The sequence below is a fragment of the Carcharodon carcharias genome (genome assembly GCF_017639515.1).
Source record: "Carcharodon carcharias isolate sCarCar2 chromosome 37 unlocalized genomic scaffold, sCarCar2.pri SUPER_37_unloc_1, whole genome shotgun sequence".
Lineage (NCBI taxonomy): Eukaryota > Metazoa > Chordata > Chondrichthyes > Lamniformes > Lamnidae > Carcharodon > Carcharodon carcharias.
The window spans coordinates 16,842-36,207 of NW_024470758.1; positions in this window are offsets into that span (position 1 = coordinate 16,842).

Sequence of the window (19,366 nt, forward strand, 5' to 3'; positions counted from 1 at the left end):
ACCACGTGTTGCACCTGTCCTGGGAGTGTTTGATGGGCACAGTGTAGAGGGAGCTTTACTCTGTATCTAACCCCGTGCTGTACCTGTCCTGGGAGTGTTTGATGGGGACAGTGTAGAGGGAGCTTTACTCTGTATCTAAACCCGTGCTGTACCTGCCCTGGGAGTGTTTGATTGAGACAGTGCAGAGGGAGATTTACTCTGTATCTTTCCACGTGCTGTACCTGTCCTGGGAATCTTTGATTGGGACAGTGTAGAGGGAGCTTTACTCTGTATCTAACCCCGTGCTGTACCTGTCCTGGCAGTGTTTGATGGGGACAGTATAGAAGGAGCTTCACTCTGTATCTAACCCCGTGCTGAACCAGTCCTGGGTGTGTTTGATGGGGACAGTGTAGAGTGAGCTTTACTCTGTATCTAAACCCGTGCTGTACCAGTCCTGGGAGTGTTTGATGGGGACAGTATAGAGTGAGCTTTACTCTGTATCTAACTTTGCGCTCTACCTGTCCTGGCAGTGTTTGATGGGGACTGTGTAGCGGGAGATTTACTCTGTATCTAACCCCGTGCTGTACCTGTCCTGGGAGTGTTTGATGGGGACAGTGTAGAGGGAGCTTACTCTGTATCTAACCCCGTGCTGTACCTCTCCTGGGAAAGTTTGATGGGGACCATGTAGAGGGACCTTTACTCTGTATCTGAACCCGTGCTGTACCTGTCCTGGGCATGCTTGATGCGGACAGTGTAGAGAGAGCTTCACTCTATATCTAACCTCGTGCTGTACCTGTCCTGGGAGTGTTTAAAGGGAACAGTGTAGAGGGAGCTTTACTCTGTATCTAAGCCTGTGCTGTACCTGGCCTGGGAGTGTTTGATTGAGACAGTGTAGAGAGAGATTTACTCTGTATCTTTCCACGTGCTGTACCTGTCCCGGGAGTGTTTGATGGGGACAGTGTAGAGGGAGCTTTACTCAGTATCTGACACCGTGCGGAAACTGTCCTGAGAATGTTTGATGGAGACAATGTAGAGGGAGATTTACTCTGCATCTAACCCCTTGTTCTACCTTTCCTGGGATTGTTTGATGGGGACAGAGTAGAGGGAGCATTACTCTGTATCTAAACCCGTGCTGTACCTGTCCTGGGAGTGTTTGATGGGGACTGTGTAGAGGGAGCTTTACTCTTTATCTAACCCCGTTGCGTACCTGTCTGGCAGTGTTTGATGGGGACATTGTAGAGTTAGCTTTACTCTGTATCTAACCCCGTGCTGTACCGGTCCTGTGAGTGTTGATGGGGACAGTGTAGAGGGAACTTTACTCTGTATCTAACCCCGTGCTGTATTTGTCCTGGGAGTGTTTGATGGGGACAGTGTATTGTGAGCTTTACTCTGTATCTAATCCCGTGCAGTACCAGTCCTGGAAGTGTTTGATGGGGACAGTGCAGAGGGAGATTTACTCTGTATCTAACCCCGTGCTGTACCTGTCCCGGGAGTGTTTGATGGGGACAGTGTAGAGGGAGCTTTACTCAGTATCTGACACCGTGCGGAACCTGTCCTGGGAATGTTTGATGGGGACAGTGTAGAGGGAGCTTTACTCTGTATCTAAACCCGTGCTGTACCTGCCCTGGGAGTGTTTGATTGAGACAGTGCAGAGGGAGATTTACTCTGTATCTTTCCACGTGCTGTACCTGTCCCGGGAATCTTTGATTGGGACAGTGTAGAGGGAGCTTTACTCTGTATCTAACCCTGTTCTGTACCTGTCCTGGCAGTGTTTGATGGGGACAGTATAGAAGGAGCTTCACTCTGTATCTAACCCCGTGCTGAACCAGTCCTGGGTGTGTTTGATGGGGACAGTGTAGAGGGAGCTTTACTCTGTATCTAAACCCGTGCTGTACCAGTCCTGGGAGTGTTTGATGGGGACAGTATAGAGTGAGCTTTACTCTGTATCTAACTTTGCGCTCTACCTGTCCTGGCAGTGTTTGATGGGGACTGTGTAGCGGGAGATTTACTCTGTATCTAACCCCGTGCTGTACCTGTCCTGGGAGTGTTTGATGGGGACAGTGAAGAGGGAGCTTACTCTGTATCTAACCCCGTGCTGTACCTCTCCTGGGAAAGTTTGATGTGGACCATGTAGAGGGACCTTTACTCTGTATCTGAACCCGTGCTGTACCTGTCCTGGGCATGCTTGATGCGGACAGTGTAGAGAGAGCTTCACTCTATATCTAACCTCGTGCTGTACCTGTCCTGGGAGTGTTTAAAGGGAACAGTGTAGAGGGAGCTTTACTCTGTATCTAAGCCTGTGCTGTACCTGGCCTGGGAGTGTTTGATTGAGACAGTGTAGAGAGAGATTTACTCTGTATCTTTCCACGTGCTGTACCTGTCCCGGGAGTGTTTGATGGGGACAGTGTAGAGGGAGCTTTACTCAGTATCTGACACCGTGCGGAAACTGTCCTGAGAATGTTTGATGGAGACAATGTAGAGGGAGATTTACTCTGCATCTAACCCCTTGTTCTACCTTTCCTGGGATTGTTTGATGGGGACAGAGTAGAGGGAGCATTACTCTGTATCTAAACCCGTGCTGTACCTGTCCTGGGAGTGTTTGATGGGGACTGTGTAGAGGGAGCTTTACTCTTTATCTAACCCCGTTGCGTACCTGTCTGGCAGTGTTTGATGGGGACATTGTAGAGTTAGCTTTACTCTGTATCTAACCCCGTGCTGTACCGGTCCTGTGAGTGTTGATGGGGACAGTGTAGAGGGAACTTTACTCTGTATCTAACCCCGTGCTGTATTTGTCCTGGGAGTGTTTGATGGGGACAGTGTATTGTGAGCTTTACTCTGTATCTAATCCCGTGCAGTACCAGTCCTGGAAGTGTTTGATGGGGACAGTGCAGAGGGAGATTTACTCTGTATCTAACCACGTGCTGTACCTGTCCCGGCAGTGTTTGATGGGGACAGTGTAGAGGGAGCTTTACTCAGTATCTGACACCGTGCGGAACCTGTCCTGGGATGTTTGATGGGGACAGTGTAGAGGGAGATTTACTCTGCATCTAACCCCGTTCTCTACCTCTCCTGGGATTGTTTGATGGGGACAGTGTAGAGGGCGCTTTATTCTGTATCTAAACCCGTGCTGTACCAGTCCTGGGAGTGTTTGATGGGGACAGTGTAGAGGGAGCTTTACTCTGTATCTAACCCCGTGCTGTACCTGCCCTGGGAGTGTTTGATTGAGACAGTTTAGAGGGAGATTTACTCTGTATCTTTCCTCATGCTGTACCTGTCCCGGGAGTGTTTGATGGGGACAGTGTAGAGGGAGCTTTACTCTGTATCTAACCCCGTTCTGTACCTGTCCTGGCAGTGTTTGATGGGGACAGTATAGAAGGAGCTTCACTCTGTATCTAACCCCGTGCTGAACCAGTCCTGGGAGTGTTTGATGGGGACAGTGTAGAGGGAGCTTTACTCTGTATCTAACCCGTGCTGTACCAGTCCTGGGAGTGTTTGTTGCGGACAGTATAGAGGGAGCTTTACTCTGTATCTAACTTTGCGCTCTACCTGTCCTGGCAGTGTTTGATGGGGACTGTGTAGCGGGAGATTTACTCTGTATCTAACCCCGTGCTGTACCTGTCCTGGGAGTGTTTGATGGGGACAGTGTAGAGGGAGCTTTACTCTGTATCTAACCCCGTGCTGTACCTCTCCTGGGAGAGTTTGATGGGGACCATGCAGAGGGACCTTTACTCTGTATCGAAACCCGTGCTGTACCTGTCCTGGGCATGCTTGATGCGGACAGTGTAGAGAGAGCTTCACTCTATATCTAACCTCGTGCTGTACCTGGCCTGGGAGTGTTTGATTGAGACAGTGTAGAGAGAGATTTACTCTGTATCTTTCCACGTGCTGTACCTGTCCCGGGAGTGTTTGATGGGGACAGTGTAGAGGGAGCTTTACTCAGTATCTGACACCGTGCGGAAACTGTCCTGAGAATGTTTGATGGAGACAGTGTAGAGGGAGATTTACTCTGCATCTCACCCATTGCTCTACCTGTCCTGGGATTGTTTGATGGGGACAGAGTAGAGGGAGCATTACTCTGTATCTAAACCCGTGCTGTACCTGTCCTGGGAGTGTTTGATGGGGACTGTGTAGAGGGAGCTTTACTCTTTATCTAACCCCGTTGTGTACCTGTCTGGCAGTGTTTGATGGGGACATTGTAGAGGGAGCTTTACTCTGTATCTAACCCCGTGCTGTACCGGTCCTGTGAGTGTTGATGGGGACAGTGTAGAGGGAACTTTACTCTGTATCTAACCCCGTGCTGTATTTGTCCTGGGAGTGTTTGATGGGGACAGTGTATTGTGAGCTTTACTCTGTATCTAATCCCGTGCAGTACCAGTCCTGGAAGTGTTTGATGGGGACAGTGCAGAGGGAGATTTACTCTGTATCTAACCCCGTGCTGTACCTGTCCCGGGAGTGTTTGATGGGGACAGTGTAGAGGGAGCTTTACTCAGTATCTGACACCGTGCGGAACCTGTCCTGGGAATGTTTGATGGGGACAGTGTAGAGGGAGATTTACTCTGCATCTAACCCCGTTCTCTACCTCTCCTGGGATTGTTTGATGGGGACAGTGTAGAGGGCGCTTTACTCTGTATCTAAACCCGTGCTGTACCAGTCCTGGGAGTGTTTGATGGGGACAGTGTAGAGGGAGCTTTACTCTGTATCGAACCCTGTGCTGTATCTGCTCTGTGAGAGTCTGTTGGGGACAGTGTAGAGTGAGCTTTACTGTGTATATAACCCCGTGCTGTACCTGTCCTGGGAATGTTTGATGGGGACTGTGTAGAGGGGCCATTACTCTGTATCTAAACCCGTGCTGTACCAGTTCTGGGAGTGTTTGATGGGGACAGTATAGAGGGAGCTTTACTCTGTATCTAACTTTGCGCTCTACCTGTCCTGGCAGTGTTTGATGGGGACAGTGCAGCGTGAGATTTACTCTGTATCTAACCCCTTGCTGTACCTGTCCTGGGAGTGTTTGATGTGGACAGTGTAGAGAGAGCATTACTCTGTATCTGACCACGTGTTGCACCTGTCCTGGGAGTGTTTGATGGGCACAGTGTAGAGGGAGCTTTACTCTGTATCTAACCCCGTGCTGTACCTGCCCTGGGAGTGTTTGATTGAGACAGTGTAGAGGGAGTTTTACTCTGTATCTTTCCACGTGCTGTACCTGTCCCGGGAGTCTTTGATGGGGACAGTGTAGAGGGAGCTTTACTCTGTATCTAATCCCGTTCTGTACCTGTCCTGGGAGTGTTTGATGGGGACAGTATAGAAGGAGCTTCACTCTGTATCTAACCCCGTGCTGAACCAGTCCTGGGAGTGTTTGATGGGGACAGTGTAGAGGGAGCTTTACTCTGTATCTAAACCCGTGCTGTACCAGTCCTGGGAGTGTTTGATGGGGACAGTATAGAGGGAGCTTTACTCTGTATCTAACTTTGCGCTCTACCTGTCCTGGGAGTGTTTGATGGGGACTGTGTAGCGGGAGATTTACACTGTATCTAACCCCGTGCTGTACCTCTCCTGGGAGTGTTTGATGGGGACAGTGTAGAGGGAGCTTTACTCTGTATCTAACCCCGTGCTGTACCTCTCCTGGGAGAGTTTGATGGGGACCATGTAGAGGGACATTTACTCTGTATCTAAACCCGTGCTGTACCTGTCCTGGGCGTGCTTGATGCGGATAGTGTAGAGAGAGCTTCACTCTATATCTAACCTCGTGCTGTACCTGTCCTGGGAGTGTTTAAAGGGAACAGTGTAGAGGGAGCTTTACTCTGTATCTAAGCCTGTGCTGTACCTGGCCTGGGAGTGTTTGATTGAGACAGTGTAGAGAGAGATTTACTCTGTATCTTTCCACGTGCTGTACCTGTCCCGGGAGTGTTTGATGGGGACAGTGTAGAGGGAGCTTTACTCAGTATCTGACACCGTGCGGAAACTGTCCTGAGAATGTTTGATGGAGACAGTGTAGAGGGAGATTTACTCTGCATCTAACCCCTTGCTCTACCTGTCCTGGGATTGTTTGATGGGGACAGAGTAGAGGGAGCATTACTCTGTATCTAAACCCGTGCTGTACCTGTCCTGGGAGTGTTTGATGGGGACTGTGTAGGGGGAGCTTTACTCTTTATCTAACCCCGTTGTGTACCTGTCTGGCAGTGTTTGATGGGGACATTGTAGAGGGAGCTTTACTCTGTATCTAACCCCGTGCTGTACCGGTCCTGTGAGTGTTGATGGGGATAGTGTAGAGGGAACTTTACTCTGTATCTAACCCTGTGCTGTATTTGTCCTGGGAGTGTTTGATGGGGACAGTGTATTGTGAGCTTTACTCTGTATCTAATCCCGTGCAGTACCAGTCCTGGAAGTGTTTGATGGGGACAGTGCAGAGGGAGATTTACTCTGTATCTAACCCCGTGCTGTACCTGTCCCGGGAGTGTTTGATGGGGACAGTGTAGAGGGAGCTTTACTCAGTATCTGACACCGTGCGGATCCTGTCCTGGGAATGTTTGATGGGGACAGTGTAGAGGAAGATTTACTCTGCACCTAACCCCGTTCTCTACCTCTCCTGGGATTGTTTGATGGGGACAGAGTAGAGGGAGCTTTACTCTGTATCTAAACCCGTGCTGTAGCTGTCCTGGGAGTGTTTGATGGGGACTGTGTAGAGGGTGCTTTACTCTTTATCAAACCCCGTTGTGTACCTGTCTGGCAGTGTTTGACGGGGACAGTGTAGAGGGAGCTTTACTGTGTATCTAACCCCGTGCTGTATTTGTCCTGGGAGTGTTTGATGGGGACAGTGTAGAGGGAGATTTACTCTGTATCTAACCCCGTGCAGTACCAGTCCTGGAAGTGTTTGATGGGGACAGTGCAGAGGGAGATTTACTCTGTATCTAACGCCGTGCTGTACCTGTCCTGGGAGTGGTTGATGGGGATAGTGTATATAACCCCGTGCTGTACATGTCCTGGGAATGTTGGATGGGGACAGTGTCGAGAGACCTTTACTCTGTGTCTAAACCCGTGCTGTACCGGTCCTGGGAGTGTTTGATGGGGACAGTGTAGAGGGAGCTTTACTCTGTTTCTGACCCCGTGCTGTACCTGTCTTGGGAGTGTTTGAAGGGGACAGAGTAGAGGGAGCTTTACTCTGTATCTAAACCCGTGCTGTACCTGTCCTGGGAGTGTTTGATGTGGACTGTTTAGAGGGAGCTTCACTCTTTATCTAACCCCGTTGTGTGCCTGTCTGGCAGTGTTTGACGGGGACAGTGTAGACGCAGCTTTACTGTGTATCTAACCCCGTGCTGTACCGGTCCTGTGAGTGTTGATGGGGACAGTGTAGAGGGAACTTTACTCTGTATCTAACCCCGTGCTGTATTTGTCCTGGGAGTGTTTGATGGGGACAGTGTGGAGGGAGCTTTACTCTGTTTCTGACCCCGTGCTGTACCTGTCCTGGGAGTGTTTGAAGGGGACAGAGTAGAGGGAACTTTACTCTATATCTAACCTCGTGCTGTACCTGTCCTGGGAGTGTTTGATGCGGACAGTACAGAGGGAGCTTTACTCTGTATCTGACCCCGTGCTGTATCTGTCCTGGGAGTGTTTCATGGGGACAGTGTACAGGGAGCTATACTCATTATCGGACCCCATGCTGTAGCTGTCCTGGGAGTGTTTGATGGGGACAGTGTAGAGGGAGCTTTACTCTGTATCTAACCCCGTGCTGTACCTGTCCTGGGACTGTTTGATGGGGACAGTGTAGAGGGAGCTTTACTCTGTATCTAAACACGTGCTGTACCTATCCTTGGAGTGTTTGATGGGGTCAGTGTAGAAGGAGCTTTAGTCTGTATCTAATCCCGTGCTCTACCTGTCCTGGGACTGTTTGATGGGGACAGTGTAGAGGTAGCTTTTCTCATTATCTAACCTCGTTATGTACCTGTGCCGGGAGTGTTTGATGGGGACAGTGTAGAGGGAGCTTTACTCTGTATCTAACCCCGTGCTGTATTGTCCTGGGAGTGTTTGATATGGACAGTGTAGAGTGAGCTTTACACTGTATCTAATCCCGTGCAGTGCCAGTCCTGGAAGTGTTTGATGGGGACAGTGCAGAGGGAGATTTACTCTGTATCTAACCCCGTGCTGTACCTGTCCTGGGAGTGGTTGATGGGGACAGTGTATATAACCCCGTGCTGTACATGTCCTGGGAATGTTGGAGGGGGACAGTGTCGAGAGACCTTTACTCTGTATCTAAACCCATGCTGTACCTGTCCTGGGAGTGTTTGATGGGGACAGTGTAGAGGGAGCTTTACTCTGTATCTAATCCTGTGCAGTACCTCTCCTGGAAGTGTTTGATGGGGACAGTGCAGAGGGAGATTTACTCTGTATCTAACCCCGTGCTGTAACTGTCCTGGGAGTGTTTGATGGGGACTGTGTAGAGGGAGCTTTTCCCTGTATCTTACCCTGTGCTGTACCTGTCCTGGGTGTGTTTGATGAGGACATTGTGGAGGGAGCTTTACTCTGTATGTAACCCCGTGCTGTAACTGTCCTGGGAGTGTTTGATGTAGAAAATGTAGAAGGAGTTTTACTCTGTATCTAACCTCGTGCTGTACCTGTCCTTTGAGTGTTTGGTGGGGACAGTGGATAAGGAGCTTGACTCTGTAGCTAATCTCGTGCTGTACCTTTCATGGGAGTGCTTGATGGGGACAATTTAGAGCGAGCTTTACTCTGTATCTAACCCTGTGCTGTACCTGTCCTGGGAGTGTTTGATGGGGACAATTTAGAGCAAGCTTTACTCTGTATCTAACCCCGTGCTCTACCTGTCCTGGGAGTGTTTGATGGGGGCAGTGTAGAGGAAGATTTACTCTGTATCTAACCCCGTGCTGTACCTGTCCTGGGAGTGTTTGATGGGAACTGTGTAGAGGGAGCTTTACCCTGTACCTACCCCTATGCTCTACCTGTCCTGGCAGTGTTTGATGGAGACAGTGTAGTGGGAGATTTACTCTTTTTCTAACCGCGTGCTGTACCTGTCCTGGGATTGTTTGATGGGGACAATGCAGAGGGAGTTGTACTCTGTCTGTAACGCCGTGCTGTACCTGCCCTCGGAGTATTTGATGTGGACAGTGTAGAAGGAGCTTTATTCTGTATCTAACCCCGTGCTGTACCTGTCCTGGGAGTGTTTGATGGGGACGGTGCAGAGGGAGCTTTAGTGTGCACCTAACCCCGAGCTGTATCTGCCCTCAAAGTGTTTAATGGGGACAGTGTAGAGGGAGCTTTACACTGTATCTAATCCTGTGCTGTACCCGTCCTGGAAGTGTTTGATGGGGACAGTGTAGAGGGAGCTTTACTCTGTATCTAACCCCGTGCTGTACCCGTCCTGGGAGTGTTTGATGGGGACTGTGTAGAGAGAGCTCTACTCTGTATCTAACCCCGTGCTGTACCCATCCTGGAAGTGTTTGATGGGGACAGTGTAGAGGGAGCTTTACTCTGTTTCTAACCCTGTACTGTACCTGCCCTGGGATTGTTTGATGGGGACGTTGTAGAGGAAGTTTTACTCTGTATGTAACGCCATGCTGTACCTGCCTGGGAGTGTATGATGGGGACAGTGTAGAGGGAGTTTTACTCTCTACGTAACCCCGTGCTGTACCTATCCTGGGAGCGTTGATGGGGACTGTGTCGAGGGGTCTTTACTCTGTATCTAACCCTGTGCTGTACATGTCCTGAGAGTGTTTGATCGGGACAGTCTAGCGGGAAATTTACACTGTATCTAACACCGTGCTGTACCTGTCCTGGGAGTGTTTGATGGGGACAGTGTAGAGGTAGCTTTACTCTGTATCTAACCCAGTGCTGTACCTGTCCTGGGAGTGTTTGATGGGGACTGTGTAGAAGGAGATTGACTCTGTATCTAATCTCGTGCTGTACCTTTCATGGGACTGCTTGACGGGGACAATTTAGAGCGAGCTTTAGTCTGTATCTAACCCCGTGCTGTACCTGTCCTGGGAGTGTTTGATGGGGTCACTGTAGAGGAAGCTTTACTCTGTATGTAACCCCGTGCTGTGCTTGTCCTGGAAGTGTTTGTTGGGGACTGTGTAGCGGAAGCTTTACCCTGCATCTAACCCTGCGCTGTACCTGTCCTGGGAGTGTTTGATGGGGTCCGTGTAGAGCGAGCTTTTCTCTGTATCTAACCCTGTGCTGTACCTGTCCTCGGATGTTTGATGGGGACAGTTTGGAGGAAGCTTTACTCTGTTTCTAAACCCCTGCTGTACCTGCCCTGGGATTGTTTGATGGGGACAGTTTAGAGGGAGTTTTACTCTGTATCTAACCCCGTGCTGTACCTGTCCTGGGAGTGTTTGTGGGCGGCAGTGTAGAGGAAGCTTTACTCTGTATCTAACCCCGTGCTGTGCCTGTCCTGGGAGTGTTTGATGGGGACTGTGTAGAGGGAGCTTTTCCCTGTATCTAACCCTGTGCTGTACCTGTCCTGGGACTGATGAGGACATTGTGGAGCGAGCTTTACTCTGTATCTAACCCCGTGCTGTACCTGTCCTGGGAGTGTTTGATGAGGGCAGTGTAGAGGAAGCTTTACACTGTATCTAACCCCGTGCTGTTCCTGTCCTGGGAGTGTTTGATGGGGACAGTGTAGAGGGAGCTTTACTCTGTATCGAACCCCGTGTTGTACCTGTCCTGGCAGTGTTTGATGAGGACATTGTGGAGCGAACTTTACTCTGTATCTAACCCCATGTTTTACCTGTCCTGGGTGTTTTTGATGGAGACAGTGTAGTTGGAGATTTACTCTTTTTCTAACCGCGTGCTGTACCTGTCCTGGGATTGTTTGATGGGGACAATGTAGAGGGAGTTGTACTCTGTCTGTAACGCCGTGCTGTACCTGCCCTCGGAGTATTTGATGGGGACAGTGTAGAAGGAGCTTTACTCTGTATTTAACCCCGTGCTGTTCCTGCCCTGGGAGTGTTTGATGGGGACGGTGCAGAGAGAGCTTTAGTGTGCACCTAACCCTGAGCTGTATCTGCCCTCGGAGTGTTTCATGGGGACAGTGTGGAGGGAGTTTTACTCTGTATGTAAACCCGTGCTGTACGTGTCCTGGGAGTGTTTGATGGGGACAGTGTCGAGGGAACTTTACACTGTATCTAACAACGTACTGTACCTGCCCTGGGAGTGTGTGATGGGGACAGTGTAGAGGGAGCTTTACACAGTATGTAACCCTGTGCTGTACCTGTCATGGGAGTGTTTGATGGGGACAGTATAGAGGGAGCTTTACTCTGTATCTAACCCTGTGCTGTACCTGTCCTGGGAGTGTTTGATGGGGACAGTGTGGAGGGAGTTTTACTCTGTATGTAATGCCGTGCTGTACCTGCCCTGGGAGTGTTTGATGGGGACAGTGTATAGGGAGCATTAGTCTGTATCTAACACCGTGCTGTACCTGTCCTGGGAGTGTTTGATGGGGACAGTGTAGAGGGAGCTTTACTCAGTATGTAACCCTGTGCTGTACCTGTCCTGGGAGTGTTTCATGGGGACAGTGCAGAAGGAGCTTTACTCTGTATCTAACCCCGTGCTGTACCTGTCCTGGGAGTGTTTGATGGGGACAGTGTAGAGGGAGTTTTACTCTGTATGTAACCCTGTGCTGTACCGGCCCTGGGAGTGTTTGATGGAGAAAGTGTAGAAGGAGTTTTACTCTGTATCTAACCTCGTGCTCTACCTGTGTTGGGAGTGTTTGATGGGGACAGTGCAGAAGGAGCTTGACTCTGTATTTAATCTCGTGCTGTACCTTTCATGGGAGTGCTTGATGGGGACAATTTAGAGCGAGCTTTACTCTGTATCTAACCCCGTGCTGTACCTGTCCTGGGAGTGTTTGATGGGGGCAGTGTAGAGGAAGCTTTACTCTGTATCTAACACCGTTGAGTACCTGTCCTGGGAGTGTTTGAAGGGGACAGTGTAGAGGGAGCTTTACTCTGTACCTAACCCCGTGCTGTACCTGTCCTGTGAGTGTTTGATGGGGACCGTGTAGAGGGAGCTTTACTCTGTATCGAACACCGTGCTGTACCTGTCCTGGGAGTGTTTGATGGGGAGAGTGAAGAGTGAGCTTTACTTTGTATCTAACCCCGTACTGTACCTGCCCTGCGATTGTTTGATGGGGACAGTGTAGAGGGAACTTTACTCTCCATCTAACCCTGTGCTGTACCTGTCCTTGGAGCGTTTGCTGGGGACAGTGTAGAGGGAGCTCTACTCTGTATCTAACCCCGTTGTGTACCTGTCCTGGGAGTGTTTGATGGGTCAGTGTCGAGCGAGCTTTACTCTGTTTCTAAACCCCTACTGTACCTGCCCTGGGATTGTTTGATGGGGACAGTGTGGAAGGAGTTTTACTCTGTATGTAATGCCGTGCTGTACCGGCCCTGGGAGTGTTTGATGGAGAAAGTGTAGAAAGAGTTTTACTCTGTATCTAACCTCGTGCTCTACCTGTGCTGGGAGTGTTTGATGGGGACAGTGTAGAAGGAGCTTGACTCTGTATTTAATCTCGTGCTGTACCTTTCATGGGAGTGCTTGATGGGGACAATTTAGAGCGAGCTTTACTCTGTATCTAACCCCGTGCTGTACCTGTCCTGGGAGTGTTTGATGGGGGCACTGTAGAGGAAGCTTTACTCTGTATCTAACCCCGTGCTGCGCCTGTCCTGGGAGTGTTTGATGGGGACTGTGTAGAGGGAGCTTTACCCTGTATCTAACCCTGTACTGTACCTGTCCAGGGATTGTTTGATGAGGACATTGTGGAGGGAGCTTTACTCTGTATCTAACCCCATGCTGTACCTGTCCTGGGACTGTTTGATGGGGACAGTATAGAGGGAGCTTTACTCTGTTTCTAACCCTGTGCTGTACCTGCCCTGGGATTGTTTGATGGGGAAAATGTAGAGGGAGTTGTACTCTGTCTGTAACGCCGTGCTGTACTTGCCCTCGGAGTGTTTGATGGGGACAGTGTAGAAGGAGCTTGACTCTGTATTTAACCCCGTGCTGTACCTGTCCTGGGAGTGGTTGATGGGTGACTGTGTAGAGAGAACTCTACTCTGTATCTAAACCCGAGCTGTACCTGTCCTGGGAGTGTTTGATGGGGTCCGTGTAGAGCGAGCTTTTCTCTGTATCTAACCCTGTGCTGTACCTGTCCTCGGAGTGTTTGATGGGGACAGTGTGGAGGGAGCTTTACTCTGTTTCTAAACCCCTGCTGTACCTGCCCTGGGATTGTTTGATGGGGACAGTTTAGAGGGAGTTTTACTCTGTATCTAACCCCGTGCTGTACCTGTCCTGGGAGTGTTTGTGGGCGGCAGTGTAGAGGAAGCTTTACTCTATATCTAACCCCGTGCTGTACCTGTCCTGGGAGTGTTTGATGGGGACTGTGTAGAGGGAGCTTTTCCCTGTATCTAACCCTGTGCTGTACCTGTCCTGGGACTGTTTGATGAGGACATTGTGGAGCGAGCTTTACTCTGTATCTAACCCCGTGCTGTACCTGTCCTGGGAGTGTTTGATGAGGGCAGTGTAGAGGAAGCTTTACTCTGTATCTAACCCTGTGCTGTTCCTGTCCTGGGAGTGTTTGATGGGGACAGTGTAGAGGGAGCTTTACTCTGTATCGAACCCCATGTTGTACCTGTCCTGGCAGTGTTTGATGAGGACATTGTGGAGCGAACTTTACTCTGTATCTAACCCCATGTTTTACCTGTCCTGGGTGTTTTTGATGGAGACAGTGTAGTTGGAGATTTACTCTTTTTCTAACCGCTTTTTCTGTACCTGTCCTGGGATTGTTTGATGGGGACAATGTAGAGGGAGTTGTACTCTGTCTGTAACGCCGTGCTGTACCTGCCCTCGGAGTATTTGATGGGGACAGTGTAGAAGGAGCTTTACTCTGTATTTAACCCCGTGCTGTTCCTGCCCTGGGAGTGTTTGATGGGGACGGTGCAGAGAGAGCTTTAGTGTGCACCTAACCCTGAGCTGTATCTGCCCTCGGAGTGTTTGATGGGGACTGTGTAGAGGGAGCTTTACCCTGTATCTAACCCTGTACTGTACCTGTCCAGGGATTGTTTGATGAGGACATTGTGGAGGGAGCTTTACTCTGTATCTAACCCCGTGCTGTACCTACCCTGGGATAATTTGATGGGTACAATTTTGAGGGAGTTGTACTCTTTCTGTAACGCCGTGCTGCACCTGCCCTCGGAGTGTTTGATGGGGACAGTGTAAAAGGATCTTTACTCTGTATCTAACCCCGTGCTGTACCTGTCCTGGGATTGTTTGATGGGGACAGTGCTGAGGGAGATTTAGTGTATACCTAACCCCATGCTGTATCTGCCCTCGGTGTGTTTCACGGGCACAGTGTAGAGGGAGTTTTACTCTGTATCTAACCCCGTGCTGTACCTGCCCTGGGAGTGTTTGATGGGGACAGTATAGAGGGAGCTTTACTCTGTATCTAACCCCGTGCTGTACCAGTCCTGGAAGTGTTTCATGGGGACAGTGTAGAGGGAGCTTTACTCTGTATTTAACCCCGTGCTCTACCTGTCCTGGGAGTGGTTGATGGGGACATTGTAGAGGGAGCTTTACTCTGTATCTAATCCCGTTGTGTACCTGTCCTGGGAGTGTTTGATGGGTCAGTGTCGAGGGAGCTTTACTCTGTTTCTAAACCCCTACTGTACCTGCCCTGGGAGTGTTTGATGGGGACAGTGTAGAGGGAGCTTTACTCTGTATTTAACCCCGTGCTCTACCTGTCCTGGGAGTGGTTGATGGGGACATTGTAGAGGGAGCTTTAATCTCTATCTAACCCCGTGCTGTACCTGTCTTTGGAATGTTTGATGGGAACAGTGTAGAGGCAGATTTACTCTGTATCTAACCCCGTGCTGTACCTATCCTGGGAGTGTTGATGGGGACTGTGCCGAGGGGACTTTACTCTGTACCTAACCCTGTGCTGTACCTGTCCTGAGAGTGTTTGATCGGGACAGTGTAGAGGGAACTTTACTCTGTATCTAACCCCGTGCTGTACCTGTCCTGGGAGTGTTTGATGGGGACAGTGTAGAAGGAGCTTGACTCTTTATCTAATCTCGTGCTGTACCTTTCATGGGAGTGTTTGATGAGGACATTGTGGAGGGAGTTTTACTCTGTATCTAATCTCGTGCTGTATCTGTCCTGGGAGTGTTTGATGAAGACAGTGTAGAGGGAGCTTTACTCTATTTCTAACCCCGTGCTGTACCTGCCCTGGGATTGTTTGATGGGGACAATGTAGAGGGAGTTGTACTCTGTCTGTAACGCCGTGCTGTACTTGCCCTCGGAGTGTTTGATGGGGACAGTGTAGAAGAAGCTTTACTCTGTATTTAACCCCGTGCTGTACCCGTCCTGGGAGTGTTCGTTTGGGGACTGTGTAGAGAGAAATCTACCCTGTATCTAACCCCGTGCTGTAGCTGTCCTGGGAGTGTTTGATAGTGTCTGTGTAGAGGGAGCTTTTCTCTGTATCTGTCCCTGTTCTGTACCTGTCCTCGGAATATTTGATTGGGACAGTGTAGAGAGAGCTTTACTCTGTACCTAACCCCGTTGTGTACCTGGCCTGGGAGTGTTTGATGGGGACAGTGTAGAGGTAGCTTTACTCTGTTTCTAAACCCCTGCTGTATCTGCCCTGGGATTGTTTGATGGGGACAGTGTAGAGGGAGTTTTACTCAGTATGTAACGCCGTGCTGTACCTGCCCTGGGTGTGTTTGATGGGGACAGTGCAGAACGAGCTTTACCCTGTATCTAACCCCGTGCTGTACCTGCCTTGGGAGTGTTTAATGGGGACAGTGTAGAGGGAGTTTTACTTTGATTGAAACCCTATTCTGTAGCTGCCCTGGGAGTGTTTGATGTAGAAAGCGTAGAAGGAGTTTTTCTCTGTATCTAACCTCATACTGTAACTGTCCTGGGTGCGTTTGATAGGGACAGTGTAGAAGGAGCTTGACTCTGTATCTAATCTCGTGCTGTACCTTTCATGGGAGTGCTTGATGGGGACAATTTAGAGCGAGCTTTACTCTGTATCTAACCACGTGCTGTACCTTTCCTGGGAGTCTTTGATGAGGACATTGTGGAGGGAGCTTTACTCTGTGTCTAACCCCGTGCTGTACCTGTCCTGGGAGTGTTTGATGTAGAAAGTGTAGAAGGAGTTTTACTCTGTATCTAACCTCGTGCTGTACCTGTCCTGGGAGTGTTTCATGGGGAAAGTGTAGAAGGAGCTTTACTCTGTATCTAATCTCATGCTGTACCTTTCATGGGAGTGTTTGATGGGGACAATTTAGAGCGAGCTTTACTCAGTATCTAACCCCGTGCTGTACCTGTCCTGTGAGTGTTTGATGGGGACAATTTAGAGCGAGCTTTACTCAGTATCTAACCCCGTGCTGTACCTGTCCTGGGATTGTTTGATGGGGACAGTGCTGAGGGAGATTTAGTGTATACCTAACCCCGTGCTGCATCTGCCCTCGGTGTGTTTCACGGGCACAGTGTAGAGGGAGTTTTACTCCGTATCTAACCCTGTGCTGTACCTGTCCTGGGAGTGTTTTATGGGGACAGTGTAGTGGAAGCTTTACTCTGTATCTAACCCTGTGCTGTACCTTTCCTGGGAATGTTTGTTCGGGACAGTGTAGTGGGAGCTTTACACTGTATCTAACCCCGTGCTGTACCTGTCCTGGGAGTGTTTGATGGGGACAGTGTAGAGGGAGCTTTACTCTGTATCTAACCCTGTGCTGTACCTGTCCTGGGAGTGTTTGATGGGGACGTTGTAGAGGGAGTTTTACTCTGTATGTAACGCCGTGCTGTACCTGCCCTGGGAGTGTATGATGGGGACAGTGTAGAAAGAGCTTTACTCTGTATCTAACCCGTGCTGTACCTGCCCGGGGAGTGTTTGAACCGGACAATGTAGAGGGAGTTTTACTCTGTATGTAACTCCGTGCCGTACCTGTCCTCGGAGTGTTTGATGGGGACAGTGTAGAAGGAGCTTTACTCTGTATCTAATCTCGTGCTGTACCTGTTCTGGGAGTGTTTGATGAGGACATTTTGGAGGGAGCTTTACTCTGTATCTAACGCTGTACCTGTCCTGAGTGTGTTTGATGGAGACATTATAGAGGGAGCTTTACTCTGTTTCTAACCCCGTGCTGTACCTGCCCTGGGATTGTTTGATGGGGATAATGTAGAGGGAGTTGTACTCTGTCTGTAACGCCGTGCTGTACCTCCTCTCGGAGTATTTGATGGGGACAGTGTAGAGGGAGCTTTACTCTGTATCTAACCCCGTGCTGTATCTGCCCTTGGAGTGTTTCATGGGGACAGTGTAGAGGGAGTTTTACTCTGTATCTAACCCCGTGCTGTACCTGTCCTGGGAGTGTTTCATGGGGATAGTGTAGAGGTTGCTTTACACTGTATCTAACCCCGTGCTGTACCTGTCCTGGGAGTGTTTGATGGGGACAGTGTCGAGGGAACTTTACACTGTATCTAACCCTGTGCTGTACCTGTCCTGGGAGCGTTTGACCGAGATAGTGTAGAGGGAACTTTACTCTGTATCTAACCCCGTGCGGTACCTGTTCTGGGACTGTTTGATGGGGACAGTGTAGAGGGAGCTTTACGCTGTATATAACCTTGTGCTGTACCTTCCCTGGGAGTGTTTGATGGGGACAGTGTAGAGGGAACTTTACTCCCTATCTAACCCCGTGCTGTACCTGTCCTGGGAGTGTTTGATGGGGACAGTGTAGAGGGAGCTTTACTCTGTATCTAACCCCGTGCTGTACCTGTCCTGGGAGTGTTTGATGGGGACAGTGTAGAGTGAGCTTTACTCTGTATCTAACCCCGTGCTGTACCTGTCCTGGGAGTGTTTGATGGGGTCAGTGTAGAAGGAACTTTCCTCTGCACCTAATCTCGTGCTCTACCTTTCTTGGTAGTGTTCGTTGGGGACAGTGTCAAGGGAGCTTTACTCTGTATCTAACCCTGTGCTGTACCTGTCCTGGGAGTGTTTGATGAGGACAGTGTAGAGGGAGCTTTACTCTATATCTAACCCCGTGCTGTACCCGTCCTGGGAGTGTTTGATGGGGACAGTGTAGAGGGAACTTTACTCTGTATCTAACCCTGTGCTGTAACTGCCCTGGGAGTGTTTGATGGGGACAGTGTAGAGGGAGCTTTACTCTGTATCTAACCATGTGCTGTACCTGTGCTGGGAGTGTTTGATGAGGACAGTGTAGAGGGAGCTTTACTCTGTATCTAACACCATGTGCTGTACCTGTCCTGGGAGTGTTTGATGGGGGCAGTGTAGAGGAAGCTTTATTCTGTTTCTAACCCCGTGCTGTACCTGCCCTGGGATTGTTTGATGGGGACAGTGTTGACGGAGCTTTAGTCTGTATCTAACGCCGTGCTGTACCTGCCCCGGGAGTGTTTGATGGGGACAGTGTAGAGGGAGCTTTACTCTGTCTCTAACCCCGTGTTGTACCTGCCCTGGGAATGTTTGATGGGGACAGTGTAGAGGGAGCTTTACTCTGTATCTAACCCCGTGCTGTACCTGTCCTGGGAGTGTTTGATGGGGACAGTGCAGAGGGAGCTTTACTCTGTATCTAACCCCGTGCTGTACCTGTCCTGGGAGTGTTTGATCGGGACAGTGTAGAGGGAACTCTACTCTGTATCTGACCCCGTGCTGTACCTGTCCTGGGAGAGTTTGATGGGGACAGTTTTGAGGGAACTATATCTGTATCTAACCCCGTGCTGTACCTGTCCTGGGAGTGTTTGTTGGGGGCAGTGTAGAGGAACCTTTACTCTGTATCTAACCCCGTGCTGTACCTGCCCTGGGAGTTTTGTCTGTCAGATAGTAAACAGTTGACAGGAGTTTGAGATACAGGAGACATGAGAGTCAGGGTCACGTTGGTGCTGGTTTTCGTCTCAATCGTCTGGTTCTGAAAACCATCGACAGTGGATCAGTCAGGAGTCAGGAATTGGAATCAGAAGCCTGTGTTGGCCTCCTCCAAAGCTGCTTCTGCTGCAGTAAACTGAATGCTGGCTCTGTTACCCTGGATTGACTCTGGTGCCCCGCTCCGCGGGTCTGTGTCGGCATCTGTACATATGCAGGTGAAAGGGGGACTCTTCTGAATGGCCCTCTTGAGTCTCAGTCTCCATCGGATGGGCTGTACCAGTCAGCCGGCACTTGGTTCCCTCACAGACATGCTATCTGGGGTCTCCGGGAGCCTCATTCCGAAACATCCCGGTGGGCTGGGGATCGGGGGGAGGGTGGCGAGGGGGGCAGGGTGGTGGAGGGGTAGAGGGGATTCAGGATAAGATGTGGCCAGAGTCTCTGCTTCGCTTTAGCGACTTGCTCCTCCGGAGCATGGGATAGAGGGAACTCCTTTCGCCCAGTGGGTAAGTC